The sequence below is a fragment of the Podarcis cretensis genome (assembly GCF_951804945.1).
Source record: "Podarcis cretensis genome assembly, chromosome: 8".
NCBI lineage: Eukaryota > Metazoa > Chordata > Lepidosauria > Squamata > Lacertidae > Podarcis > Podarcis cretensis.
The window spans coordinates 3,280,186-3,308,094 of record NC_137177.1 but is presented as its reverse complement, the minus strand read 5'-3'; the positions used below and the strand labels follow the sequence as shown (position 1 = coordinate 3,308,094).

At 48.4% G+C, this 27,909-nt stretch overlaps 1 protein-coding gene and 1 long non-coding RNA gene across 8 annotated transcripts in view; one reads left to right on the top strand and one right to left on the bottom strand.

Moving 5' to 3' along the window:
* Nucleotides 1-27,909, bottom strand: part of LOC307221386 — a 225,939-nt gene that overhangs the window by 52,630 nt on the left and 145,400 nt on the right. The gene's annotated exons all lie outside the window — the stretch shown is intronic.
* The window catches only part of PAK4 (p21 (RAC1) activated kinase 4), an 85,043-nt gene that overhangs the window by 24,901 nt on the left and 32,233 nt on the right, over nt 1-27,909 (top strand). The window contains exon 1 of one of the 4 annotated variants that reach the window (XM_079985387.1): nt 5,814-6,027. The exons of the other annotated variants lie outside the window; for them this stretch is intronic. The gene's annotated coding sequence lies outside the window, so the exon portion shown is untranslated. Of the gene's footprint in view, nt 1-5,813; nt 6,028-27,909 lie in introns of those variants that run through there. 4 annotated transcript variants of the gene reach the window in all.

The following is a 27,909-nucleotide window of genomic DNA, read 5'->3' as shown; positions in this document are numbered from 1 at the left end:
TTTGTCCTATAGGGCGCACCGGCCCATAGGACGCACCTCGTTTTTTGGGGGGAAATGAATAAAAAAAAATTATTTCCCTTCCCCAGCCGCGGCTGCCGGCCCAAGCCTTGCGCACACCTGCCCGAAGCACGGGGCACCCTCCAGAGGGCTCCAGACTTCCTGCAGGCTCACAAGGCTTGCGGACACCCGCTGGAAGCACGGGGAGCCCTCCGGAGGCCTCCCCGTGCTTTGGACTGCAGGCTGCTGCCCGCAAGCCTTGTGAGCCCGTGGGAACTCCCGCCGGGCTTGCAAGGCTTGCGGATAGCTTCCTGAAGCCTGGAGAGCAAGAGGGGTCGGTGTGCACCGATGCCTCTCGCTCTCCAGGCTTCAGCGAAAGCCTGCATTCGCCCCATAGGACGCACACACATTTCCCCTTCATTTTTGGAGGGGGAAAAGTGCGTCCTATGGAGCGAAAAATACAGTAAGTGGAAATGTGTGTGCGTCTTATGGAGCGAATTCAGGCTGCACAGCTATCCCAGAAGCCAGAACAGCAAGAGGGATTGCTGCTTTCACTGCACAGCGATCCCTTTTGCTGTTCTGGCTTCTGAGATTCAGAATATATTTTTTCTTGTTTTCCTCCTCCAAAAACTAGGTGCGTCTTGTGGTCTGGTGCATCTTATAGAGCGAAAAATACGGTAGTTGGTTAAGGGAGCCGTGGACTCCAAAAGGTTGAAAACCTCTGTGCTATGCAGAACCTAGTTGACTCAGGCCTGGTGAGTTGGCCGGTGAGCTGCTTGAGACATGCACCTGTCAGGAGGAGGACCAGGAAACCTGCTGGTTTCAGCCCCTCGCAGTGTTGATGACTAGAAGTTGAGTCATCGTGTTGCTTGCAATTTGGAGGCCTGAGTTGGAAGATCAGAATGCCGACCCAACGCCCCTTAAAGTTTCAGCTGACAAAGCACCTGTGTTTTTAGAGTGCAAAAGGTTAGCGTACCTGTTTAGAGTTGGCTGTTTCAGCCTGCTTCGTAAGCCAGCTCTTGTGGCTGCCCAGTCAGTGGAAATGGAGCAGGGTTAGTGGCTAAGAAAAGGGCCTTTGTCAGTCTCCACAGGTAAATTGCTCCACTCAGAATTGTCCCGAAGAACGGGACGGAAGCCACTGAGCCAAATTAGGCTGGTTGCTTGGATACCAGTGACCGGACAGGGTTGAGCCACTGTGATGTAGTGTTTAGCTTTGACAAGGAAGATCCCGGTTAAGAAGATGATGGGTGTGTCCCTTAAGTCTCCCTTGCCAGTATACTTTCTATGGGGCAATTAAAAATTAGCTGGGGGAACTCCTTGCCCATGCCTGGAATCCAGCAGCTGTTAATTGGCCACTTACCTGAATGGCTCGTCCTTGCAGATGCTTTTGAGGTTGTGCATTTCCTCTGCTGTGCAATGGCGCAAAACTGGAATCGCTTGGATATTCCTTGGCTCAGACTTGCTCTTTCCAGACAGAGACCTGTTGTTCCCAACCTCTTGATTCAGGTCAGAGCTGGAATACTGGTCAGACACACACTGCAGGGAATGTAGACTCCCTTTATGGGGTGGTTGTAATGCTTGCTGAGAAATTTTTTAAAAATTGCATTTACCTTGTGAAGCACCCTGAGAGCTATTGATGAAGGGTGGGGTAGGGTGAGTGGGTGGGTGTACACACACGCAGAGAGAGAATTTTAACATTGTGCATTCTGTGAACAAATCAAGGTGATGTTGTTCACCTTTAAAGCCCTAGACAGTTTCTGCCACTTTGTGCGGAGTAAGGGGAGTATAGGAGTATAAAGGAAGTTTTTAATGTGTGACATTTTAGTGTTTTTTTGGTCTTTGTTGGAAGCCGCCCAGAGTGGCTGGGGAAACCCAGCCAGATGGGCGGGGTACAAATAATAAATTTTTATTATTGTTATTGTTATTATTATTAAGTCAAGGACCCAGACAACTCTGGCTAAAGGGCATAACTGACCCAGAGACAAGGGAGCTGCAGGACAGACGGATGGATGGACAGACACCCACACCCATCTATTTTTTTATTTATTATTATTATTATTATTATTATTATTATTATTATTATTATTATTATTATTTTATTATAGCCATCTGGAGATCTAAACCAGTGTTTTGAGCTTATGTTGCTATCTAAGCAGCTCGTGGACTCGCCTCCTGAATAACATATGGAGGGGATGAGGCCTTGGTTCTGCAAGGAATAAATGGCATTCTTTCTTTGATGATAGGAAACACCTGAGTGCTTTCTTCTTTTGATTTCACTCCTCTGTGGTGCAAGGATGTTCCTACATGGGCATCTTTAGGATTTACCACTATGTTGTCCTTTTCCCTGAACCCCCCTTTCCCTTCTGATGTTAAACCACCAGATGCGGCACCTGATTGGCCGTCCTTGTTTCAAACGCTGCCGCCTCATTGGGTGCGGGCGGAAACCTCTGTGTGCTTTTCTCCCTCAAGTTCCTTCTGGCTCCGGTCCCTCTTTCAGTTAACCCCTTTCTCTCCTGCAAGATCATGGCATGCCAACAGGCTTGAACACAACCAGAATCTGGCAGATGGAATAGCTGCCAGGAGGAACAATAACAAGGAAATCATAGGAGCCTCGAGTCATTACCGGGGTGGGGGGGGGTGGGGGGGGTGGAGGAAGCCGAGCAGGGAAATCCTTTGAAACCCTGATACATCTCAAGGCACAGGCTGGGGCTTAGGGGAATTTGTGCCTCTTAGGAAATCTGGATAAGTTGTTTGTACCATAAAACCTCATTTGTTCTGTGTGGTTAAAAAGTGCCTGTGCATTTCTAACACGGGCAGAAAGTTCTGGTGTCGGGTCCTCGGCAGGCCAAGAACTTGGCCTCTCTCCCCAGTAGGGGTATATAAGAGAGGACACCCCCCAGGGAAGAGCCGTCAGCCGGATGGTGAACAGATCGCAGTACACGTTTGGCGTTCCTTTGAGCCTAGAGACCGTGTTACGGTCCTCCGCAGGAGATATCTCAAACTCTTTAAAGGCACTGGCAAAGTAGTGCTAAAAAGAATGATTCCTTTGCTAAAGATGAATGTTTCTGCCTACAATGGTACCTCAGGTTACAGACGCTTCAGGTTACATATGCTTCAGGTTACAGACTCCGCTAACCCAGAAATAGTACCTCGGGTTAAGAACTTTGCTTCAGGATGAGAACAGAAATCGTGCTCCGGCGGTGCGGTGGCAGCAGGACGCCCCATTAGCTAAAGTGGTGCTTCAGGTTAAGAACAGTTTCATGTTACGAACGGACCTCCAGAACGAATTAAGTACTTAACCCGAGGTACCACTGTACTTAAAACCCATTGCCCTGGACATAGCCCAGGGGTTCCATTTTAAAAAATAAAATAAAAGCTCACTTACTCTACCTGGCTTCTGAATCTCAGGTTTCATCTCTCTCAGTGATAATGCCCATCTCCTTGCTATAGATAGAACCCATTCTGATTTTCTGTGGCTTGTGTTAATTGCTTCCTAAGTGGCCGGAAGCCAAAAAGTTGAGGTGGGTTCTTTAATACTGTATCTCTGAAAACAGTTACAAGCTTAAAATTGGAAACTTGTATCTTGAAAGGTAGGATTTCCTATTCTCTCTCTCTCTCTCTCTCTCTCTCTCTCTCTCTCTCTCTCTCTCTGTGTGTGTGTGTGTGTGTGTGTACACTGACTGGCATATTTTTCCTTGGCTTTGGTTTCTTCGATTCCACGAAGTTCAGGCCGCTCCTTTCCTTGCCTCTGATAACTTTCAGTCCTAGTATTGGTAACCCAGCCAAGTGAAACTCTGAGAGGCTGGGAGGGTCCAAAGTCCCCGTTCTGTTGGATCTGTGTCCCAGAGCAGAGGTTACCAGCTTCCCAAGATGTGGGAGGTTGCTGTAGATCTGTGTCCATTTGAATTAATATAAGTAAAGGAGGAGGGAGATTATGTTTTAAGATGGTGGGGAGCAAAGAGTAGAAACAGGCAGGCACTTTTGTGTCCTGGGAAAAGGTGCCAACTCGCCCCTGGAGATAACAGCAGAAGGAAAAAGGAAATGCCTCTTGATTGAAACTCCACGTTCATAGAAAGGTGTACAAAGATCAAGTGACTGTATAGTTGGCAGGGTCCTGGATGTTCTGCCCCTGTAATCTAGGGATTATCGATGAGGCAATTGGTGAGGACAGGTGATTTTCTAGATAGCTGTGTCTTTCCCACCTTGTTTGGTAACGGGCATTGAGTGTGAAATGTGTGCTCAGTCCAGTGAACGGCATTTTGACATTTCAAGCGCCATAGTAAGGGGTGAGATAGGGGAGAAAGACTGAGCCCGAGTGTGTCGTTTGGGAACAGCTCTGCCATTTGCACATCTGCATTTCCTGTTTGCACATCTGCACATCCCAGTCTCTCCCACAGATGATAATAATAATAATAATAGTACTTTTATTTATACCCCGCCCTCCCCAGCCAAGACTGGGCTCAGGGCGGCTAACAACCAATAATAAAAACAAGTTGATTAATTTAAAAAATAAGATTAAAATACAACATTAAAACATTAAGATGCAGCCTCTTCACAGGAGAAATGAAAAAAGAAGGAGGGGGAGGGAATCAAACTGATTCTAAGCCAAAGGCCAGGCGGAACAACTCTGTCTTGCAGGCCCTGCAGAAAGAAATCAGATCCCGCAGGGCCCTGGTCTCATGAGACAGAGCGTTCCACCAGGCTGGAGCCAGTGTTGAAAAGGCCCTGCCTCTGGTTGAGGCTAATCTAACTTCCTTATTTATGGACCTTGAGGCTCTCCGTGGGGCATACAAGGAGAGGCGGTCCCATAGGTACGAGGGTCCTAGACTGTGAAGTATTCAAATCCCAGGGTGTGAGGGCACCCACCTTTCCCACTCTGTAACGGAGCCTAATCTGAGTCAAACCTCACTGGCGTTCCATCGTACTAGACCCAAATGTTGGGCTCTGGCTCTGGGCACATCATTTTTGTTCATTAGTCTCTTTTCCCCCAGAAGGGTGAACTGAAAGCAACTTTACGCCCTAAATCTTAAAGTTTGTACTTGTAGTATACCTGAAGGAACGTCTCTACGCCCATCGTTCTGCCCGGACACTGAGGTCCAGCGCCGAGGGCCTTCTGGCGGTTCCCTCCCTGCAAGAAGCAAAGTTACAGGGAACCAGGCAGAGGGCCTTCTCAGTAGTGGCGCCTGCCCTGTGGAACACCCTCCCACCAGATGTCAAAGAGAAGAACAACTACCAGACTTTTAGAAGACATCTGAAGGCAGCCCTCTTTAGGGAAGCTTTTAATGTTTAACAGACCACTGTATTTTAATGCTTTGTTGGAGGCCGTCCAGAATGGCTGGGGAGACCCAGCCAGATGGGTGGGATATAAATAATGAATTATTATTACTGTATTATTATTATTATTATTATTATTATTATTATTATTATTACTTCTGAGCATGTACAGAGTGTTTTCTCTTCATATTTCCCTTCCTGGGTCGCTACCCCACGCCCTTAAAAGCAAGAGGCTTTCAAAGCTCATTTTACAAATGGTTCTGCTGTTAAGGGGGACCCTTCCCCACAAATAATCTTGGCCCCTTCCCTTTGAATTCATCCAGAGGCCCAAAACAGCACCAGGCTAGCCCCAAAGTTTCCTTCGCCTTTTCACATCTTCCTCCTCTTCCTCTTTGGGTGTCGCTGCCTCACTCCTCCAGTGAGGGCAGTGCTGCTGCTTCCCCCCTCCTTTCACCCAGTTCAGAGTGCTGGGAAGGGAGGGGTGGAGCTTCTGGCCTTGCAACGTCAGGAAACTTGTGTGTAGCAGCCCAGAGAGCAAAGAAGGAGTGTGCGTCTCCCTGCCCGGATCAAGTGTCTCCTAGTCAGGGAAACCAACTGACTCTTCTCTCCTGGGCAGAGAAGGAAAACCCAATCTCCTCTTCCGGAGGAGAATCGTTCTCTCCCCCACCCTGTCCGCCCACCCTCTCCTCTGCCGTGTGATTTATTCCTCTCCAGCACCCTGCGGCTGACTTTTCAGGAAGTACAGCGATGGTGGAGGTAAGTGAACTTGCTGGCCAGTTGCTCCCCCTCCCCCACGGGGCGCTTTCAGGAAGGGTGGGGTCCCTGTCCATGCTGGGCGAGCGAGGGGGAAGCCAGGCAGGCTCTCCCCTCACCCCCCAAAAAACAGTGTGTTCAAGCAGGGCATTGGCTTCTGGTGGAAGCTGCTCAATTCACACACCACGGTGAAAAGGGAGAGGCTCTATTTTCAGGGTGGGCTCTTTCTTTGTGCATTTAATTTCAGTTTTGTGTGGAATTTTCTCTTTTGCAAAAAAGCTTTGGGAGAAAACTTTTTAGAATGGAAATCTAGTGTTGCAGGTTTACTCCTCTCTCTCTCTCTCTGAAATGGCTTATTGCATGTTTAACAACAGAGTTGCCCACCCATTTCTGAAATGGTTGCCTAGAGGTTGAGGGCAGGGAAGGGCAGGAGCGGCAGTTGACAGTCAAAATGTAGCCTACCTTCACGGTCAAATAATCTTGAGTTGGACGTCTGCGCTGCCCAGTCGACTGCGGGCGGGGAGGCTGTGGCCAAATGGGTGAGGCTCCGTGATAAGAGTTGGTGAACTGCTCCTATACCTCTAAGCCTGTGGGCCTAGGAAAAAGCTGTGGGGATTAAAGGCCCCAAGAATAATAATGCAAACTTCAAAGTGCCTTTGGGTATAAACCTATCCCTTGGCCCAGTTTGCTCATGACCAGACTCAATTTATCAGCATTGCAAAACTCAAGTGTGTGGTTGCTCCAAGGAGTTTACAATTAAACAGAGAAAGGGGAGGGAAATGGAGTTGGGGCCAGAAGGGAGCGTGTACGTTTATTTCAGTTCTGTGTAAGCCTAGTTACTGTGGGGTAAGGAGATGGAGGGGTTCTGCCAAGAGCTTTGTGCAAAAGGTGGGTATTGAGGAGGAATCAGGGAAGAAAGAGGGGAAGCAATGGGGAGGTATTCTGTGAGGGCGCTTGTGGCATCAGGGGCAGCCAAAGGAAAAGCAGACCTTCAGGTGACTTGGAGTGGTGAGCCCGGACTCCTGAATGTCTTAGGTGAGAGGATGTAGCAAGAAGAGGGGTGGGAGAGAGAGAAATTGGGGACCACAGCGGGCTTTGGAGGTACACGCATGTTTGTAGTAGCAAGAACCCACCCTTCAGCTTTGGCAGAGAGAGTTCCTAAGAAAGTGGGGATCCCTGGCTCCAGGTTTTTGGGTTCCACACTAGGAGAGGCATTCCCAAGGCTCATAGCACAGTCCTGGCTTTGCAGACCTCAAGATGAGAATTGTTGCATGCAGCTATTTATATGCAATTTGCAGCTTTCATTCCCTGCCTACCAAGGGCTGAGCGTTCTCTTGCTTTCTCCCTTCCCCCCATGCTTTGCCTGCAGCAGTGTGGTGCATAAATGCTGCTGCTCTTGAATAGGCCTCTGCTAAGAATGAAAATTCCACTATTGAGCCCAGAAAAGGCGACTGGCTGAGCAGGGTGCTAATGGCAGGGCAGTGTTGCAAGCAGGCCCTTCGGTAGGCAGCTGCCTGCTGATGCTTGGTAGCTGTGGGTTTTCTGGGAAATTTTTATTGGAATTTTTTCCCCTGATGCCCATGTGTGATCTAATTTAGCATGTTTGTTTTACTTGTGTTTACTAAACAAATCTAAACGTGTTGAAACATCCAAGCTTACCTAATACTGTATTTGCGTTTGGCACCTGTTCATTGTTACGTACCCAGTACATTTCCGAGCACAATTAAAAGTGTTGGTGCTGACCTTTAAAGCCCTAAACGGCCTTGGCCCGTTGGCCTGAAGGTTGGTGTCTCCACTCCCATCTTCAACCTGGACACTGAGGTCCAGCGAGGGCCTTCTGGCAGTTCCCTCCCTGTGAGAAGTGAGGTTGCAGGGAACCAGGCAGAGGGCCTTCTTGGTGGTGGTGCCCACCTTGTGGAACGCCATCCCATCAGATGTCAAGGAGGAAACAACTATCTGACTTCTAGAAGACATCTGAAGGCACCCCTGTATCAGAAAAAATTCAATGCCTGATGTTTTACGATTTTTTATGTGCTGTAAGCTGCCCCAGAGTGGCTGGGGAGATGGCTGGTGGCTCCTGCAGATTACCTTTGTGATCGAGCTGGGATATAAGGGTTCGGGCGCTCCCTGAGATACCCAGGAATAGCTTTGCAGATTAATACAAGAACCTTCAACCTGGCCTTGTAGTAGATGGGCAGACAGTTTCAGATGCTTTAATGACCACATGTTCTCGACCTGGTGTCCCCATCAGCAGTTTGGCCTCAGAGAACGAGAGCTGGAGTTTCCAAACCAGACCCTAGGGCAGCCCCACATGGAGCACATTGCCGTAATCTAGCCTCGAGGTTACCTGTGCATTGACTACAGTGACTAGTGTTCTTGTATTTGCTGTGCTTGAGCTGGAATAGGTGTCGGGAATGGATAGCAGGAATGTGCTCAGAAGCTACAGCCGAGCAACTTCTGCCTTGTACCATTTTGTCCGCTGTGTTGAACTGCCCTGAGAATTTTGCACGCTGCTGCCACTTTGGGGTGGCATAGCATTACAGCTGCACAAAGTCGCTTCACTGTGGAAGAAGAGTCTTGTGCTGGAAGCGGAACAGCTAGTGAACTCCTCAGGCTGCAAGCGGAAGGCAGGTGCAAGTTGCTCTCTGAGGGTTGTCTGGTGCCTGCACCCAGGGATGTGGGGCAGAAAGGTTTCTGTGGGAGAATTTCCATTTCATAAAATAATTAGCAATGGTGGAATGCCAAATGGCAAGCTTAACAGTTTTTAAATTTGTAGCCTCTTTTAAAAAAAGAATTACAAGGAGAATAAGCATGCTGAATTAGATAACTATCGGGCAGTGGTTCCCAGTTAGCTAAGTACTGTAAACCCCCTGTTTTTGAAAAGCCAAGCCATGGACCCCCTACTTTTGAAAATGTTGATATCTCTATTGTGGTATTTGTTATGTGAATGGTGCCATGGACCCCCCTGGGTGGGTTACGCAGACCTCTGGGGTTCACAGACCACCAACTGGAAACCATTGCTCTAGGGCACTGGAAAATTACCCTATGCAGATTTGCCCAAGAAATCTTTCCATCAATTTTTCAATTTCAGATTTTTTTGGAAAACCCATTGTTGCCTTAGGCTTTGCTGTGGAAACCTGACCAACAGCAACCCAGTAACTGAAGCTTCCCCTTTCACTTCGCTGCAAACAGGATTTTGGGGGGGCCCACATACTGTATGTGGATTGGGCCCTCTGCTGTACTCGCTAAAGAAGACTTTATGTCATGTGCAATTTTGTACCCTCGTTTGCAGGTGGGGTGGAGTGCCTCAAAATAAATCTGGAGTCACACAACTCAACAGAATGTCAGCCAGTGACACTTTCCCTATAATTGTTTCATACTAGAAAAGGCTTGCCCTGTTTAATTTCTGCCTGCCACATATCTGTTAAAGGCACTGAGCCCTTCTGTCCTCCAGTGCCACCTCTAAACCATTCAAAGAACTCAAGTTTCATGGATTGTAAACATCATATTTCATCAGCCGAACTTAGAGTGGCAATACTACATTCAGTGCAAGACCAGGCATGGCATTTCAGATGGAGGGGGGTCAAAAGTGAATTGAGATCTACTACAGTTCTTTTCAAACGGGACGCGGGTGGTGCTGTAGGTTAAACCACCGAGCCTAGGGCTTGCCGATCAGAAGGTCAGCGGTTCGAATCCCTGCGACAGGGTGAGTTGCTTGGTCCCTACTTCTGCCAACCTAGCAGTTCGAAAGCACGTCAAAGTGCAGGTAGATAAATAGGTACCACTCTGGCGGGAAGGTAAACAGTGTTTCCATTCGCTGCTCTGGTTCGCCGGAAGCGGCTTAGTCCTGCTGGCCACATGACCCGGAAGCTGTACGCCGGCTCCCTCGGCCATTAAAGTGAGATGAGCGCCACAACCCCAGAGTCGGTCACGACTGGACCTAACGGTCAGGGGTCCCTTTACCTTTACAGTTCTTTTCAGATGCTCGTGCCTGAATCAATTCAAAGTGTAAATGGTTAAAAAGTAAGCACTCTATTCATTTCTTGTGTCTATTTATTAATATAACAACTGTGGCAATTTTTTCTTGTGAAGATGGCAGCATCTCTGGATCTAGAAATGGATCTTGAATTTCATTTATGTTTACATAGTAGACACAGGAATTTGCATGCTGATGTTGTAGATTCTTACATAAAAGTCTTTGGGCAACACGTTTTTTTTCCAATGAGTAAAACCTTGTTTACCAGGCAAAAATATTCCTCTTTAACCAGGCCTTTGGCTGATTGACATCCAGTGCCCTTTTTATCTTGATTTTGTGTTTTTATATTGTGATTTTATCTTGCGAGCCACCCTGAAACCTGCGGATATAGGACAGTATACTACTACTACTACTACTAATAATAATAATAATAGCATTTCACTTATCCCAGAAGAGGGTTTTCACATCTCTAGGTGTAGACTATATGCTTTTGTGTGGAAGGTCCCATAATCAGTCTCCATAGTTACAGATAGGTAGCCGTGTTGGTCAAAACAAAATAAAAAGATTCCTTCCAGTAGCACCTTAAAGACCAACTAAGTTAGTTCTTGGTATGAGCTTTCGTGTGCATGCACACTTGTGTATCTGAAGAAGTGTGCATGCACACGAAAGCTCATACCAAGAACTAACTTAGTTGGTCTTTAAGGTGCTACTGGAAGGAATCTTTTTATTTTGTTCAGTCTCCATAGAACTGTGAAAGATCCCACCTGATCCCTGGAAAGCCACTGCTGGTTCTTGTAGACAGGGAAGCACAGATCCAGGGGGCCCCATGTTCCTCCTTGCTCTAAAGCAGTTCCCTATGGTGTTGCGAGCATGTTAATTTCAGGGGCCCACAAATGTTTCTAAAATATTATGGTTGCATGCCCAGTAGGGGTTTATCTCCGCAGATGGTCTTAGAATCCTTTTCGCACAGTGCCTGTGTGTTGACGCTGTTGTTGTAACTCAGCCGTACAAATACACAGCGTTCCAACTTCTTTTTAAAAAGCTGCACCACAGAACCAGTTTATATCTGATCCCGAAGAAACTAGTTTTGTCAGTCTCTTCCAGTTTCCCTCTGTCTTTTTTTTTTTTTTTTTTTTTAAGGTGGTGGTTATATTTTCAGCCAGTGGCAAGATCTTAACTGCTGGGTGTGTTCTGGTGTGTGCTAGTGGACGTAGGCGTGCTTGCTCTGCTCCTCTGCTTATCCAGGGCCGTGAAAAAGTGTTGGTTTATGGCTGACTAATTAAACAAGGCAGGGAGATAAAGGGAATTTGACCTAGGTTAAGGTTGGTGGATGTGGCTAGTGGGGAGGGGAGGCCCTTGGAGAGTAATTTAACCTTCTCTCCTTCAGCAAACATGTAGGTCCCATTGCAGAGGTGGCAAAAGTGAAAAAAGTGTTAGCTCTGAACTTAAACTCCCCCCCTCCCAATCTCTGGAAACTGGGTGGCAATCGGTCTTTAGTTGCTTAAATGTATTGGGACGGCTTTGTGCATCCCATTAAAAACTGCCCAGCCATGAAGATTGCTGCTGAAGTTATTCTGGGAGTTAAAGTTCTTCATTTTGGTACAGTTTGCATGGCTTCCTCTGTAGCAAGGGGGGGGGGGTGTTGAATGGCTGCTGATACTTATGGATTTACATGCAACGGGGGGTTGTACAGCGGTACCTCAGGTTACAGATGCTTCAGGTTACAGACGCTACATACTCTGCTAACCCAGAAATAGTACCTCGGGTTAAGAACTTTGCTTCAGGATGAGAACAGAAATGGCGTGGTGTGGCAGCAGGAGGAGGCCCCATTAGCTAAAGTGGTACCTCAGGTTAAGAACAGTTTCAGGTTAAGAATGGACCTCCAGAACGAATTACCGTATTTTTCGCCCTATAGGACGCACTGGCCCATAGGACGCACCTAGGGTTTTTTTGGGGGGGGGGAAATAAAGAGGGAAAAAATTATTCCTCTCCCCCCCGGCGCTCCGGGCAGCAGGCTGCTATCCACAGCCTAGGGAGCCCTGTGGGAACTCCCACAGGGCTCCCTAGGCTGCGGATATCTGCCCGAAGCGCGGGGCGCTCTGCTTCAGTGCGCCCCGCGCTCCGGGCAGCAGGCTGCCATCTGCAGCCTAGGGAGCCCTGCGGGAACTCCTGTGGGCTCCCCAGGCTTGCTGATAGCTTCCTGAAGCCTGGAGAGCGAGAGGGGTCGGTGCGCACCGACCCCTCTCGCTCTCCAAGCTTCAGCGAAAGCCTGCATTCGTCCCATAGGACGCACACAGATTTCCCCTTCATTTTTGGAGGGGGAAAAGTGCATCCTATAGGGCGAAAAATACGGTAAGTTCTTAACCTGAGGTACCACTGTAATTGATCTGAGGCTGCAGATTGGCCTCCCCAGTGGGGCTGTCCCTTTTCGAGAGGGTGCAAAACCTGGAAAGGGGAGTTTTTTGTTTGACCATTTAATGAAGTCTTTTTGTCCCTGCTGTGTAGTGTTAACATTTTGCTGGATTTCCTCAAAAGACAGTTGGAATGGTGCTTTGTACTCCTTCTTCCGGCAACTCCTGCAGCCAAACTGATGCCAGATCCACTGCTCTGCTTTTCTTTGGACCCCACGAGTGAGGCTGGGGGGGGGGGGTCTTGTCATCTGGGCAAACCAGGACCTCCAGACACACTGCTTGCACCCTGGGGAAGTCATTTCAGTGCTGCTAACGCAGCAGTTTGACTTCACCCCCAGAGGCGCACTCCGTTGTCTCTCAAGACAGACGGATACCAAAAACAACAATATGTTCTCATTGCACAGCAAGAAAATTGTTTTACAGTATGTCAAAAATATCTCTTTAAGTATTAGAATAATAAAATGCAACAAGTAAGATGAGTGAGGTGGAGTAAAAATATTCCAAATTAATTATATTTACCTTATATTCTGGGAGGATCGCTATTGGCTAACCCATATTCACCAGGCACCAAGTAAAGTGGTAGCTCGGTTTAAGAGCAGTCCTGTTTACGAACGATTCGGTTTACGAACTCCGCAAAACTGGAAGCAGTGTCCCGGTTTGTGAACTTTACCTTGGTCTAAGAACGGAATCGGCACGGTGGAAGGGCACCGGCGGCCGGAGGCCTCATTAGGGAAAGCGTGCCTTGGTTTAAGAACGGTTTTGGTTTAAGAATGGACTTCCAGAGTGGATTAAATTCGTAAACCGAGGTACCACTGTAATGGCAAAAGTACCGGTACTTCACTGGAAGGACAGATTGTGAAGCTGAGGCTCCAGTACTTTGGCCACCTCATGAGAAGAGAAGACTCCCTGGAGAAGACCCTGATGTTGGGAAAGATGGAGGGCACAAGGAGAAGGGGGCGACAGAGGACGAGGTGGTGGGACAGTGTTTTCGAGGTTACCAGCATGAGTCTGACCAAGCTGCGGGGGGCAGTGGAGGACAGGAGTGCCTGGCGTTCTCTGGTCCATGGGGTCACGAAGAGTCGGACACGACTAAACAACTAAACAACAACAACAACAACCGGTACTTGAGCTCCAAGGAGAAAAAGGTGGGATAGAAATGCAACAACAACAGCTACCTTTTCAATAGGGGATCTTCTAGCTGCCTTTTTCTGACCAGACTTGCTTCTTCATTTGAATCAAAAATAGGAAGGACCTCACTGAGCATTTATTTACAGTGGTACCTCGGGTTACATACGCTTCAGGTTACAGACTCTGCTAACCCAGAAATAGTACCTCGGATTAAGAACTTTGCTTCAGGATGAGAACAGAAATTGTGCTCCAGTGGCGCGGCGACAGCAGTTTGAGGTTAAGAACGGACCTCCGGAATGAATTAAGTACTTAACCCAAGGTACCACTGTATAAATTTTATGTTCTTAACATAAAAACATAAAATTTATACATAAGAACATTTAACATAAGAACATAAAATTTATACAGTGGTACCTTGGGCTAAGTACTTAATTCATTCTGGAGGTCCGTTCTTAACCTGAAACTGTTCTTAACCTGAAGCACCACTTTAGCTAATGGGGCCTCCTGCTGCCGCCACACCGCTGGAGCATGATTTCTGCTCTCATCCTGAAGCAAAGTTCTTAACCTGAAGCACTATTTCTGGGTTAGCGGAGTCTGTAACCTGAAGCGTCTGTAACCTGAAGCGTATGTAACCCGAGGTACCACTGTATATGGCTTGACTATAGACAAAAATGCAAATGGTATTCTAGCCCATGCTCTACCCATGGCAATCTTGTCTGTCTGAGCAAGGTATATACTACATCCCAGTTTCCAGAATCGACTTTTTCAGTGGTGGTTAGACTTTTGCTCTGTCTCCCATCACCCCCATTAATGGTTTTAATTCCAGCCTACTTTTTCTGCAGTAGAAACTGTGTGTCTCCTTCTTTTGGTGGAAAACTTGGAGAATTTCTCCCCTTTTAATGAACGGAACATCAGAGTCAGTGCAGGGCTAAATCTCATCAGGATTGCAAAGCACGCTGAATGTGTCAAAGGAATTCAGTGATTGGGATATTTCCAGCATCACCTGGAGACCGAAAATATTATTCCATTTCTTTTGGTTAAGCTTTTTTTTTTTTAAAAAAATCCATTTTAGATTGCAGTTTATTGCATTTTCTGACCCATCAGCATCTGGAGTCAGGAGGAATTTTCCTTCACACTGGCCATTGCCTGGGTGTGTTACTGTCCTCTTCTGACATGCTCTGGCAACCTACATTTTCATCAGTCTCTGGGCATTTCTGATACAATTCTCTCCTGCTTCTTTTGTGGAATTCCTGTGAGGGCTGGGCTCATCCGAAAGTGGAGAGTGGAGGGATCTGATTTTGCCTGGAGCTTTAATCTTAAATCACATAGGGAAACCTGGGCTACAGGGTGGATCCTGATTTCCCCTAACCCCAACCCACTTTTGATGGGTGGGTGGGTCTGTCCACCTGCCGGTCACCTGACATCACCATGACACTGGGTGCCTCAACTTCAAAGGGAAGAATATGCTCAAGGTCAGGCACAGGCAAACTCGGCCCTCCAGCTGTTTTGGGACTACAACTCCCATCATCCCTAGCTAACAGGACCAGTGGTCAGGGATGATGGGAGTTGTAGTCCCAAAACATCTGGAGGGCTGTGTTTGCCTATGCCTGCTCAAGGTGGACTCAGGAGGAAAACAGTCCTCCCTTGCAATAGTGCCGTAAACAAGATCAGCTCTGGAATGATAGATTTGTAGGGTTGGAAGGGTACCCCAAGGGCTATCTAGTCCAACCCCCTGCCGTGCAGGAATCACAGCTGTCCACAAGTTGCTGAACTCTGATTTCCATTGGCCCCAGCCAGCGTGGCCAGTGGTCGGGGATTATGGGAACTGCAGTCCAGCAAGATCCATCCCTGCTCCTAGTGCACAGGCAGGCGGAAAAGCCAGGGAAATGGGAACCAGCCCACTTTCCACAAAGGCAGCAAATAAATGCTATGTTTCTGAAACATGGGTGTGGATTGAGTGCTAGTTAGTTCTTCTCGTAAAGACCCAGACAAGCATGTTTCAAAGCAAGTCTTGTGATCTGTTGGGGTCAGCCAGCGGTGGGACTTGAGGGCAAATGTACCCAGAACTCTTCTGTGGAGCTCCAGCAGGCCAGATTCCCTCATGGATCCTCTGCCAATCAACTGGGATGGGCCGGAGGGACGGGAGAAAGGAGGATACCCATTTCCGATCCTGGATTGCTTTGTTACATTAGGTCACCCCTCCAGAATGATGCGCAGAAACATCGGGGAGCATGTGGCGGCGGAAGGGTTATAAGAGAGGTGGGCTGGGCATGCAAACAGATAATAGACTTCTCTTTGTCTTTCCCCCTCATGCTTCATATGTTGATCTTGTGGCAGGAGTGGCCGAAGGCTTCCTTTCACATCCAGATACAATTCTGTCTTTGTTTAGACAGCACATGTGGGGAACGCTGTGCAAATGGTGTGAAATTGCTAATACACTCCTTAAGGGGTAGTGGTGTGGTTCCTTCCTGGCTTTTCCCACAGTACAAAGGGGCCCCCAAGCGATGTTTTCCCTTTGCCATTTGTCTGGGTCAACAGGGGGCCAGTAGAGCAAGTTTCATTGGGCCCAAATGGTGGTCACATGACCAGAGATTGGGGTGTGTGTGTGAACGGGTTCAAGAGGAGCGCTGCAGGCATGGGCAGCACCAGGTAGATCTCACTGAAGCCCCTGGGCAAGTAACATTGTGGGGGTTGCACACAGCTAGTATTTTTAGTTTGTGGCTAATCGTTATTTATTTATTCATTGCATTTATATCCCACTTCCTTCTCCCAAAAGCTCAAGAGTGGTGCACATGGCTCTTGCCCTCCTCCTTTAATCCCCACAACAACCCTGTGAGGTAGGTTAGGCTAGGGCAGTGTGAATGGCCCAGCATCACCCGGTGAGAGCTTCATGGCTGATGGGGTTTGAACCCTGGTCAACCATGTCCCAAGGGATGCGAGTGGCGCTGTGGGTTAAACCACAGAGCCTAGGACTTGCCGATCAGAAGGTTGGCGGTTCGAATCCCCGCAACAGGGTGAGCTCCCGTTGCTCGGTCCCTGCTCCTGCCAGCCTAGCAGTTCGAAAGCACGTCAAAAGTGCAAGTAGATAAATAGGTACCACTCCGGCGGGAAGGTAAAGGGCGTTTCCATGCGCTGCTCTGGTTCGCCAGAAGCGGCTTAGTCCTGCTGGCCACATGACCCGGAAGCTGTACGCCGGCTCCCTCGGCCAATAAAGCGAGATGAGCGCCACAACCCCAGAGTCGGCCACGACTAGACCTAATGGTCAGGGGTCCCTTTACCCTTTACCACCAAGTCCCAGTTCAACATACGAACCGCTACACCACACTGGCTGATTTCTCTTTGATCCTGGGTGCTCATGTCTCATTCATGTAAACAGGTTATTTTAATTGCAAGGTGCTGAGAGAGGTGTTGGCCAAGTTTGAAGGACAGGTAGAAAACGTTAGAAATGGTGATTTTGCTGAGCTGTGGTCAGCTTGTGTACTTGGTCTTTCGCTGCTTTGAGGCTTTCCGTTTACCATATTTTTTGCACCATAACACTCACTTTTTTCCTCCTAAAAAGTAAGGGGAAATGTCTGTGCGTGTTATGGAGGGAATGCCTACGGGTGGCATGCCTACGGATTTTCCTCCTCTAAGAACTATGTGCGTGTTATGGTCGGGTGCGTGTTATAGAGCGAAAAATACGGTATTTAAAGCGACTGACAGACACAATAAATAATATTCCCTCCGTTGCCCAGCTCTGGGGGAAAGTGAAGTTACCTGCAGTTGTCTTCTGCACACCCCCCTCCCCACTCTAGGCTGCTTAGAGTACAGTGGTGCCCCGCAAGACGAACGCCTCGCAAGACGGAAAACCCGCTAGACGAAAGGGTTTTCCGTTTTTTTTTTGTTTTTTAAAAAATAATATTTATTAAAGATTTTCAAATATAACAAAAAAAGAAAAACATCCAAATTTAAGGCCTTATTTTCAATATCATCTTTCCAGGACTTCCCCCTCCCCACCCCCTCTTATATTCCAATTCTTTCAAATAGATTCAACAAATTCTTACCCCCAATTTTAAAATTATTATCATTAACCCAATTTACAAAATATTTTCCCATCCCCTAAAATCGACCTGTTCCCTTCCACGAGTTCCCCTCTTTAATATAAGATACAGATTAACATAAAAGAATTTAAAAAAGAATAAAATATAATTTAACACTCTTTGGATTCCAAATGTTTTTCTTGTTGTTCTTGTTGTTCTCTCTTCTCTTTTTTTTTTTCTTTTTTCCCCCTGCTCTCCTGCACAAATGTTCTAATTCCAAAAAGCTTGTAATTCCTCTACAGAGGCTTTGTTATTCAGGAACAAAACATTACGTCAAGTCCCTTCCATTCTTCAATAGATAAATCTATTGTCTCCTTTAGTGTGTAGACCTCTGTAGACAAAATAGTGTTCCATTTCTGCAGTTTCCCAGGAGATAAAAAGTCCGATTCAAATTCCATGCCAGCGATACTTGTAATAACCCACAGCTCCTCTAGAGGGATTATAGTAATTCAGTTTCGTTCCCAATCTCACCCACCAGTCAAAGTAACATATTATTCCTTGTTTTAAACAGTTTATATCCAATTTATAACAAATGTAACCAGCAAAGTCCTCGTAGCAAAGTTCTCTTTTTGTTCTTCAGTTTTGGCAGCTCCTTTGACAGCTGTCAAAACCTCTATTTCTCCTCTCCAGGCGCTCTCACGGATCGCTTCCGGGGGGGGGGGGGTTGTATTTTAATTCACATTCCACTCTTCTCCTCCAGCCCAGCTTATAATTTTCCATCGCGAAATTAATATCTTTATCAAAAAAAAAGGTTGCACTCGATCTTAGTTATCAGGTCCTTTGCTTTAGCTCCTCTACAACAGGGGGGAGGTTGACTTCCTTTTTATACCTCCCCCGCTCGCTCCGAATTTAAGAAAAAATTTATTCCCCTTTTTAATCCAAGTTCCAATTACTCACGGGTTGTTCTTTTAAGTCCAGATTTTCAATGGAAGAAGTCAGCGCTCTCCGCCAAATGGCATGCGGCTTCGCTTGGCAGGGGAAGCGGAGGACTCACAGCACCACCACCCCCCCGTCACCCGCTCCGCAGCCTTTAAAAAGGCTCCTTCGCGTGGTCGGGGGGGCGCAAACGGTGCCCGCCGAGTCACCATGCCCATGGGTTTCAGCGCCCATGGTTTTTGAGGGTCCCCGCGTCGCCGGCGCGGTAGAACCCAGCCCCTGCCAAGCAGACTCCCTCCAGAGCTCGGAGGGAGTCCGCCATTCGGCGATGGTGCCAACCCGGAAGAAAAGGGTTTTCCGTTTTGGAGGCGCTTCGCAAAACGAATTTCCCTATGGGCTTGCTTCGCAAGTCGAAAATGTCTTGCGAGTTCCTGCGGGGTTTTTTCCCCTCCCCCCCCCTTTTCCTAAGCCACTAAGCCGCTTATCAGCTGATCCGCTGATAAGCCGCTTAACAGCTGATCGCTAAAAGCCGCTAAACCGCTAATAGCGCTAATCCACTAAGCAGTCAATGGGCTTGCTTCGCAAGACGAAAAAACCGCTATACGAAGAGCCTCACGGAATGGATTAATTTCGTCTTGCGAGGCACCACTGTATTAGGAAAGCCTAAGAATGTTCCCTTGACTCTACTTGCAAGACCCACCTCCCAGTTCCAGTGCATGCAGAAGGCCCCATGTCTAATCCAGAACATTCTCCAACCAGGTACGTGGTGAACAGAACGGGGAAGTTCTCCCTCGCTTTGGTTATCATGGAGATCTGCTGCTCTTCAGAGCAGACAGTTCAGGCCTAGATAGATGTAGTGCTTTGCATTTGTGGACAGCAGTTTCATATAAGGTCCCCATTGCAAATATAGGCATATGTGTTTCCGTTTCTGTTCTGCCCAAGAGCCAAAGCTCCCTGGGCGGCTCACAGGACAGAGGTTTAAACCGTAAAATGCAAGAACGTGTAATGTTAGATCTAAAATTAAAACGGGCGCAGAAGTAAAAACCAACAATACTGTGAGGATATTTGCAGTTACCTTCCTTGCTTTTTGAGTAACTGCATTTATCGGGCTCTACACTGCAGTAATCAGTAACCACTACCAAAGAAGAAGCTCCACTTAATCCTCCTGCCGTAATGGTTCCCTTTTTGCACTCCATACTGGGAGCGGCTGCTATTCTCTGTCTGTCTGTCTGTCTGTGTCTGTCTGTCTGTCTGTCTGTCTGTCTGTCTGTCTGTCTGTCTCTCTCTCTCTGTGTGTGTGTGTCTGTGTGTGTTGGGGTGGGGTGGGGGAATGCCTCTGGCCAGCAGGACAATAGTCACCGTCAGCAGGAAACTTCTGCAGTAAGTCTTCCCCAACCGGGAGTCCTCCTGATGTTCTGCACTCTCGACTCCCATTGCTCCAGCCACCACAGCTGTGCTGGCTGATGAAGATGGGAGCTGCAGTCCAAACCATCTGGAGGGCACCAAGTTGGGGAAGGCTGTTTTTTAAAAAAGTAGGAGCTGATGCGGTATGTTGACAACAGGTAGGTGCCTTCGCTGTGCTCTTTTCCCTACGTGCCAGCAGTTCCCATTTTGGGGCCCAGCCTCCTTGGTTCCATAAACTCCTCCTCAGGGCCCCTTACTACCCTACTGTATTAAAAAAATATTATGCATGACCCACTAAGAAAGATAATGACACAAAAAAATTCAAAATGCAGACAATTAATTGCACATTTGTTAAAAATCCTATTAAAACTGCTTAGTTTAATTAATTCAACACAGTTGATCCAGTGATGCCAACTTTTCAAATTCTGATAATTACTTCAGTACCCCCCCCTGCTTCTTAGCAAACCGCCCCCCCCTGTAATTTCACTGCCCCAAAGGGCACTGTGCTATGCCAGTGCTAGTAATTTTAAGAACAAGGGCAAAGGTGGTCGTGTTCTGTTGAATTGAGGTGGGATGCAGAATCGGACATGTGTTCAACCCAAACACATTTTTGCCACATCAGGGCTGAGCGGAGCCTGGAAGCTAGTAAAAAGGTAAAGGGACCCCTGACCGTTAGGTCCAGTCGCGGCTGACTCTGGGGTTTTGGCACTCATCTCGCTTTATTGGCTTACGGAGCCGGCATACAGCTTCCGGGTCATGTGGCCAGCAGAACTAAGCTGCTTCTGGTGAACCAGAGCAGCGCCCGGAAATGCCGTTTACCTTCCCGCCGGAGTGGTACCTATTTATCTACTTGCACTTTGACGTGCTTTCGAACTGCTAGGTTGGCAGGAGCAGGGACCGAGCAACGGCAGCTCACCCCGTCGCGGGGATTCGAACCGCCAACCTTCCGATCGGCAAGTCCTAGGCTCTGTGGTTTAACCCACGGCACCAGCTAGTAGGGATGCATTATTTTTGCAAGGCACAAAACGGATCACGTAGCCCCTTGGTGTTGAAGGTTAGTTCTGGGCCTGGAAAACACTTCTTTAAGGTGTGTGCAAGAGGCTTCTGAGCTCTTTGGTGGTCTCTGGGAGTGGCTCTTGAGACAGCCTGCCAGGGTTTGTGCTTCCAAGCAGCAGATGTAAGGAAACTTCCACCCAGCCAATGGACTGAGGAGAAGGGAGGGGTCACCAGCCATTTAATTGAACAGAGGATGGGCCAAAAAGTCATAAAGAGGAGCTTAGTCTTGGTTACTCCCATTTTGACGCTGCAGTCTGTGGAGGAGCGCCGAGCAAACCAAGATGAAGTCTGATGAGGAGGAATGGGATTGTAAGTCTGGCTGCATCTTTGCTGCTTTGTTCAGCACCAGTAACACTGAGAGCCTTTCTTCGCTGGGTTTGTCCAGATCTCTCGGTAGCAAAACTTCTCTGCAATCCTCTTTGTAGTTTCTTCTTCCTTAGCTGTGACTAAACGCGGCCACCCGCCTGGAAATTCTTGAGCTGTGCTTCCGTAATCATTACCAGGGAAGGGAAGGAGGGTGTGGATCTTTCTCTGGTGGCTCAGATGCTGTATCTCTTAGAAGTTGCAACCGGCATGGTCTGGAGTTTGTCAGCTCTTTTTGCCTGGTGAAGATCTGTGTTCGGCCGAAAGCTGGTATATTATTCCTCTTTGTGGTCTTGCTGTCAGCCCGCAGTTGGGCAGCTCTGGCACTTCTTAGAGCTTAAGGTTGCAATCCTAACTCCGCTTACCTGAGAGTAAGCCCCATTGAATTCAGTAGGACTTAGTTCTTAGTAGACATGGTGAAGATTGGTGCTGTTTGTTAAGGAGGCACTACTCCTCTGTTGCGATTCAAAGATAGCCCTGTTTCTTGTTTTCTGGGACAATTTAAGGCATCAAATTCTTCACACCACAAGTTAAAGTGAAGAGCAGGAGTGAAGCTGGGAGTTGGCTTTGGCTGAGAGCTGCACAGTGGGCTGTCTTAGCTCTTGGCCTGCGCTGGATGGAAGGAGTGTTGGAGAGACGTGGCTTTGTAAGGGAAGCGCTTTATGATTCTGGTGGTTTTCAGGGTGTGGAAAAAGCAGAATGCCACAGAAGAAGCACAAGGGACCTGAGAAGTGCAAGCTCAGCCCTCGGAGATCGAGTTGGTGCTGTCTTCAAAGCAGCTTTTGCAAGCCTTCTGCTGTTTAGTGGCTGTTCCTGCTGTAATGTGTCATTGGAAACTGGACGGCGGCTGCACAAAAATAGGAGGAGGAAGTGGTTACTGACTCCACTTGGAAGGCTTTTATCCCATATGCATTCTTTAATTTAGCAACCCAGGAAGCAAAATGGCTATAGTGCACAAAAAGACTCATCCACTCCCCTGTTCTTTCAGATTTCTCTGTGAGAATATATGGTTGCCATCTAGCTGGCTGTTCTATCGCATACATTGATAATTGTTGGGGAGGGCAACAAGTTTCAGGGGTCACTAATATGTCTGGGGATGATTCAGTAGCCAGAGGTGAGACTTTCCAGTTAAGAAATTGAGGCTTAGGATAAGTCTTCCCCACCCCAGTGGCTAGTAGAAGCCGAGGAAATTATGTCGGTTTAACTTAATTTGCTAATTGCACCTTAATTTGCACCTTTTCTTCGAGATGCACAGCTTGGCTGTTCTATCGGTGAAGATTTCTGAATTTTCATTCTCCGGCAGAGTGTTTGTTCGCCCCCATCGGCATCTGATTTTGCAGGAAATCCACTTGAGGTGGGAGAGAGATAACATTGAGCCAGGTCTCCCTCACCATCCTTTCAAAGTGGAGGGTGCCCTCTAGGCCGATTGCCACCGCCACCCCTTCGCAACAGGGAGTGTGAAACAACTGGTGCTATTCCAGGATCTGGATTTGGCTCTGGGATGGGCAGTTGCCAGTCTGGAATGTTCAGGACATTTCTAGGGACCTGCCCCAAATGTCTGGCATTTGTTCCTGTACAAGACTGCTGACACCTTTGGTACTCGCATCAAAAGGTTGGGTGAGCCAGGGACATGGGCCTCTTCCAGACCTGCAGATGGGTGGTGCCCGTCTGGCAACCTGGACAGATTATGGGCAGGCCACAAACAAACATCCTCCTTATGAAATCGCTATTGTTTGTTAATATAGATTAAGTGCTCATATTCTTGCTCTGATTAGCAATATCCTCAAGACTGCCAATTACAGGATATTGGCAATTCAGGTATGCTGGTGTTTCCGCCTTCCGAGTAGCAAGGTGAAGTTGTTGGTTCTGCAGAGCAAGAGGCAAAAGTACATGAAATTATATCTTGTCTGGCCAGCTAATAAAGCATTGCAAGCTGTTGATTCCAAGGGGTGTTTCTTCAGCTGTGCAGGAAGCTGGGAGAACCATCTCTTTGGGTTGGAAAGTTTGCCGGCTGCCTTGAACTTTGATGAAGATCTGTTCTTCACCCCAGCCCTGTATAATCAGGAGATAGTAAATCAGCATGATGCCCAGCGTGGTAACCTTTTGGTCTTGTTGCAGTTCCTGCTGCTTCCTATTACAGTGGTACCTCTACTTACATGCCCCTCTTGTTACTTATCCTTTGGGATACGCACAAGGCAAACCCGGAAGTATATTTCAGTGTTTCGCCATGCACGCATGCGCAGAAGGGCTCTATCACACCGTGCGCAGAACAGGCACCTTGGGTTGTGGAAACCTTGGGATCCGACCAGAGCTCTGGAACAGGTCCCGTCCACAACTGGGAGGTACCACTGTATGCTTAATTCTCCAGTGCAGGAATTCACAGGCCTGTTCCCTTTACCCAAGTTCCAAGAAGGTACAGGAGGAGGAGGAGGAGGAGGAGGACTCAGCAGTTCCTGCTTGCAAGTTTCCCGCAGGCATCTGGTTGGCCACTGTGAGAACAGGATGCTGGACTAGATGGGCCATTGGCCTGATCCAGCAGGCTCTTCTGATGTTCAGCTAGCCATATGCCCTCTATTTAACTTGTAACATGGGGTCAAAGAGAGGGCTATCTATAATAATAATAATAATAATAATAATAATAATAATAATAATAATAATTTATTATTTATACCCCGCCCATCTGGCTGGGCCTCCCCAGCCACTCTGGGCGGCTTCCATAGAAACCAAAAATACAGTAAAATATCACATGTTAAAAACTTCCCTGAAAACTTTCCCTTAAGATGTCTTCTGAATGTCAGGTAGTTGTTTATCGCTTTGACATCTGCTGGAAGGGCGTTCCACAGGGCGGGCGCCACTACCGAGAAGGTCCTCTGCCTGGTTCCCTGCAGCTTTGCTTCTCGCAATGAGGGAACCGCCAGAAGGCCCACAGTGCTGGACCTCAGCGTCCCGGCAGAACGATGGGGGTGGAGACGCTCCTTCAGGTATACTGGACCGAGGCCGTTTAGGGCTTTAAAGGTCAGCACCAACACTTTGAATTGTGCTCGGAAACGTACTGGAAGCCAATGTAGGTCTTTCAAGACCGGTGTTATATGGTCTCGGCGGCCGCCCCCAGTCACCAGTCTAGCTGCCGCATTCTGGATTAGTTGTAGTTTCCAAGTCACCTTCAAAGGTAGCCCCACGTAGAGCGCATTGCAGTAGTCCAAGCGAGAGATAACCAGAGCATGCACCACTCTGGCGAGACAGTCCGCAGGCAGATAGGGTCTCAGCCTACGTACCAGATGGAGCTGGTAAACAGCTGCCCTGGACACTGATTTGACCTGTGCCTCCATGGACAGCTGTGAGTCCAAAATGACTCCCAGGCTGCGCACCTGGTCCTTCAGGGGCACAGTTACCCCATTCAGGACCAGGGAATCCTCCACACCTGCCCGCCTCCTGTCCCCCCAAAACAGTACTTCTGTCTTGTCAGGATTCAACCTCAACCTGTTAGTCGCCATCCATCCTCCAACCGCCTCCAGACACTCACACAGGACCTTCACCGCCTTCACTGGTTCTGATTTGAAAGAGAGGTAGAGCTGGATATCATCCGCATATTGATGGACACCCAGCCCAAACCTCCTGATGATCTCTCCCAGCGGCTGCATGTAAATGTTGAAAAGCATGGGGGAGAGGACAGAACCCTGAGGCACCCCACAAGTGAGAGCCCAGGGGTCTGAACACTCATCCCCCACCACCACTTTCTGAACACGGCCCAGGAGGAAGGAGCAATACCACTGTATGACAGTGCCCCCAGCTCCCAGCCCCTCAAGACGGTCCAGAAGGATGTTATGGTCGATGGTATCAAACGCCGCTGAGAGATCCAGCAGAACTAGGAAACAGCTCTCACCTTTGTCCCTAGCCCGCCGGAGATCATCAACCAGTGCGACCAAGGCAGTTTCAGTCCCATGATGAGGCCTGAATCCCGACTGGAAGGGATCCAAATGGTCCGCTTCTTCCAGGCGTGCCTGGAGTTGTTCAGCAACCACTCGCTCAATCACCTTGCCCAAGAATGGAAGGTTTGAGACTGGGCGATAATTGGCCATCATGGCCGCATCTATAGATGGTTTTTTAAGAAGCGGTTTAATAACTGCCTCTTTCAGCGGGTCTGTGAAGGCTCCCTCACAGAGGGAAGCATTCACCACCCCACGAAGCCCATCGCCCAGTCCTTCCCAGCTAGCTTTTATAAGCCAGGATGGGCAAGGATCCAGGAGACAGGTGGTTGGCTTCACTCGTCCAAGCAGCCTGTCCACATCCTCGGAGGTAACAGATTGGAATTGATCCCACACAACTTGACTAGACAGGACTCTAGCACTCTCCCGCCCCGGCCCTGCTCCCACGGTGGAGTCTACTTCTTCCCGAATCTGAGCAATTTTATCTGCAAAAAACTTTGCAAAATCATTGCAGGAGAACATGTGGCCCGTACTGGGCCCCGATGTTGCAGGTGGTTCCGCTAAATTGTGAACCACCTGAAAAAGTCTCCTGCTGCTGTTTTCTGCAGATGCAATACAGGCGGCCACTTGGTAGGCTCGACGTTGAGCTCTAACCTGTGTCCGGTCAGATTCGGAATGAGTTATCCGCCACCAGCACTCTAGCCGTCTCAACGATTGTTTCATTGCCCTCAGATCCGTGGAAAACCACGGGGCTGTCCGGGCTCCATGCAATCAGAGAGGGCGCTTCGGAGCCAAACAGTCAATAGCCCTGGTTAACTCCACATTCCAGCGGGCCACCAGGGAATCGGCTGAAAGGCCATCAACATGGGATAAAGCATCCCCTACCACTCTCTGGAAACCATTTGGATCCATTAAGTGGCGGGGGCGGACCATCCGAATTGGTCCCACCTCCCTGCAGAGGGGATGGGTCGCAGAGAAGTCCAGTTGCACCAGGAAGTGATCTGACCATGGCACTTCTTTCGTTTCGCTTTTACTTAGTGTCAGATCACCAACATCCATAGAGGTAAACACCAGGTCCAAGGCTATGGGTTGGGCCAGACTTATTCAGGGACAGCCCCATGGAGGCCATGCTTTCCACAAAGTCCCGAGCTACCCAGAGGCTCACTTCAGACACATGGTTCAGACATGGTTTGTCCTTAGGAAAACGAGCCACTTCTTCCTTTGAGGGAAAGTTTTGCTGCAGACTTAAAATCGGAAACTTTGGGTGCCCTCCCCTTGTTTTGTCTGCCCTGAATCTTTCAGTATTCAGCTTCCTTGGAACACCCTGTTGGGTTTTAATATTATGTCCCCACTCCAAATGTTGTGACCTTTCCTCAGAAGGGTGTTGCTTCGCCTCCTTGATCATTTTGGTTGCCCTTTTCTGAATCTTTTCCAGCTCCACAACATCCCTTTTGAGGTCTGGCAACCAGAACAAAACACATTACTCCGTGTGGTTGCACCAAAAATTTGTAGAACGCCATCATGCTATTGGCAGTCCCCCCCCCCCCCCAAGCATTCTGCATATGAATTCTTTTAAGAGCTCTCAGGTAGACGTCATCTGGACCCATGATTAGTTCATTTCTAATTTGCCAGGCTGTGACTGAGAAACATGGTTTGCAGGTATGGCACAGGTACGTTACGTGGCGGCTGTGACGTACCTTAATTGGCTTAAGGGGTGACATCCCTGCAGCCAATTGGATCCAGCAGGGCATCTGGGGTCATGGCATATCTCCAGCCCCGCCAAGGAAGCCTGTGGTTTCTCTTGAAGGATCTGCTAAGGGGATCAAAGGCTTCTGCAAACTTTTTGTAGGTCACCAGTTCAGATCCAGAGCAGGTCCGCCAGATGGTTCCTGCGTGAATCGCAAAGTGGCTGGCTCAGAACTGTTCCCGCTGGCTAGATGCCAGTGTGTTGCCACTGGCAACCTGGGCATCGGAGTTACAGAGGTGGCAATGCCAGGTCACTCCTGATCCTTCTCAGCTTTGGGGTCAGGCACTCTGCCAAACTTGCCCTGCTCGTTTCAACCGCATTTCCACACTGACCCTGCAAAAGATCCCACCTTGACCTGTTCAGTGCGGCAAACCTTGGCTCTCCGTTTGAAAGAGGGCTTTCCTGTCTCAGGCCACTCAACACAAAATGGAAGGAAGAGGGGAGAGGTTGTGTTTATCCTGCGTTACACTGGCTGGAGTCTCATGCTTATGTACCCAAAACCACAATGCCCACATGTGAGAGAAATGCCTGCGGACTTGTGGGTAACCCCAAGGGTGTTTTCTTTTTTTTCCCCATTTTTGTAATTTCTTTGAAACTTTAATAAATATTATTATAAAAAAAAAGGTAAAGGGACCCCTGACCTTTAGGTCCGGTTGCGAACAACTCTGGGGTTGCAGTGCTCCTCTCACTTTACTGGCCGAGGGAGCTGGCATACAGCTTCTGGGTCATGTGGCCAGCAGGACTAAGCCACTTCTGGTGAACCAGAGCAGCGCACGGAAACACCGTTTACCTTCCTGCCAGAGCGATACCTATTTATCTACTTGCACTTCATGCTTTCGAACTGCTAGGTTGGCAGGAGCAGGGACTGAGCAATGGGAGCTCACCCTGTCATGGGGATTCGAACCGCTGACCTTCTGAT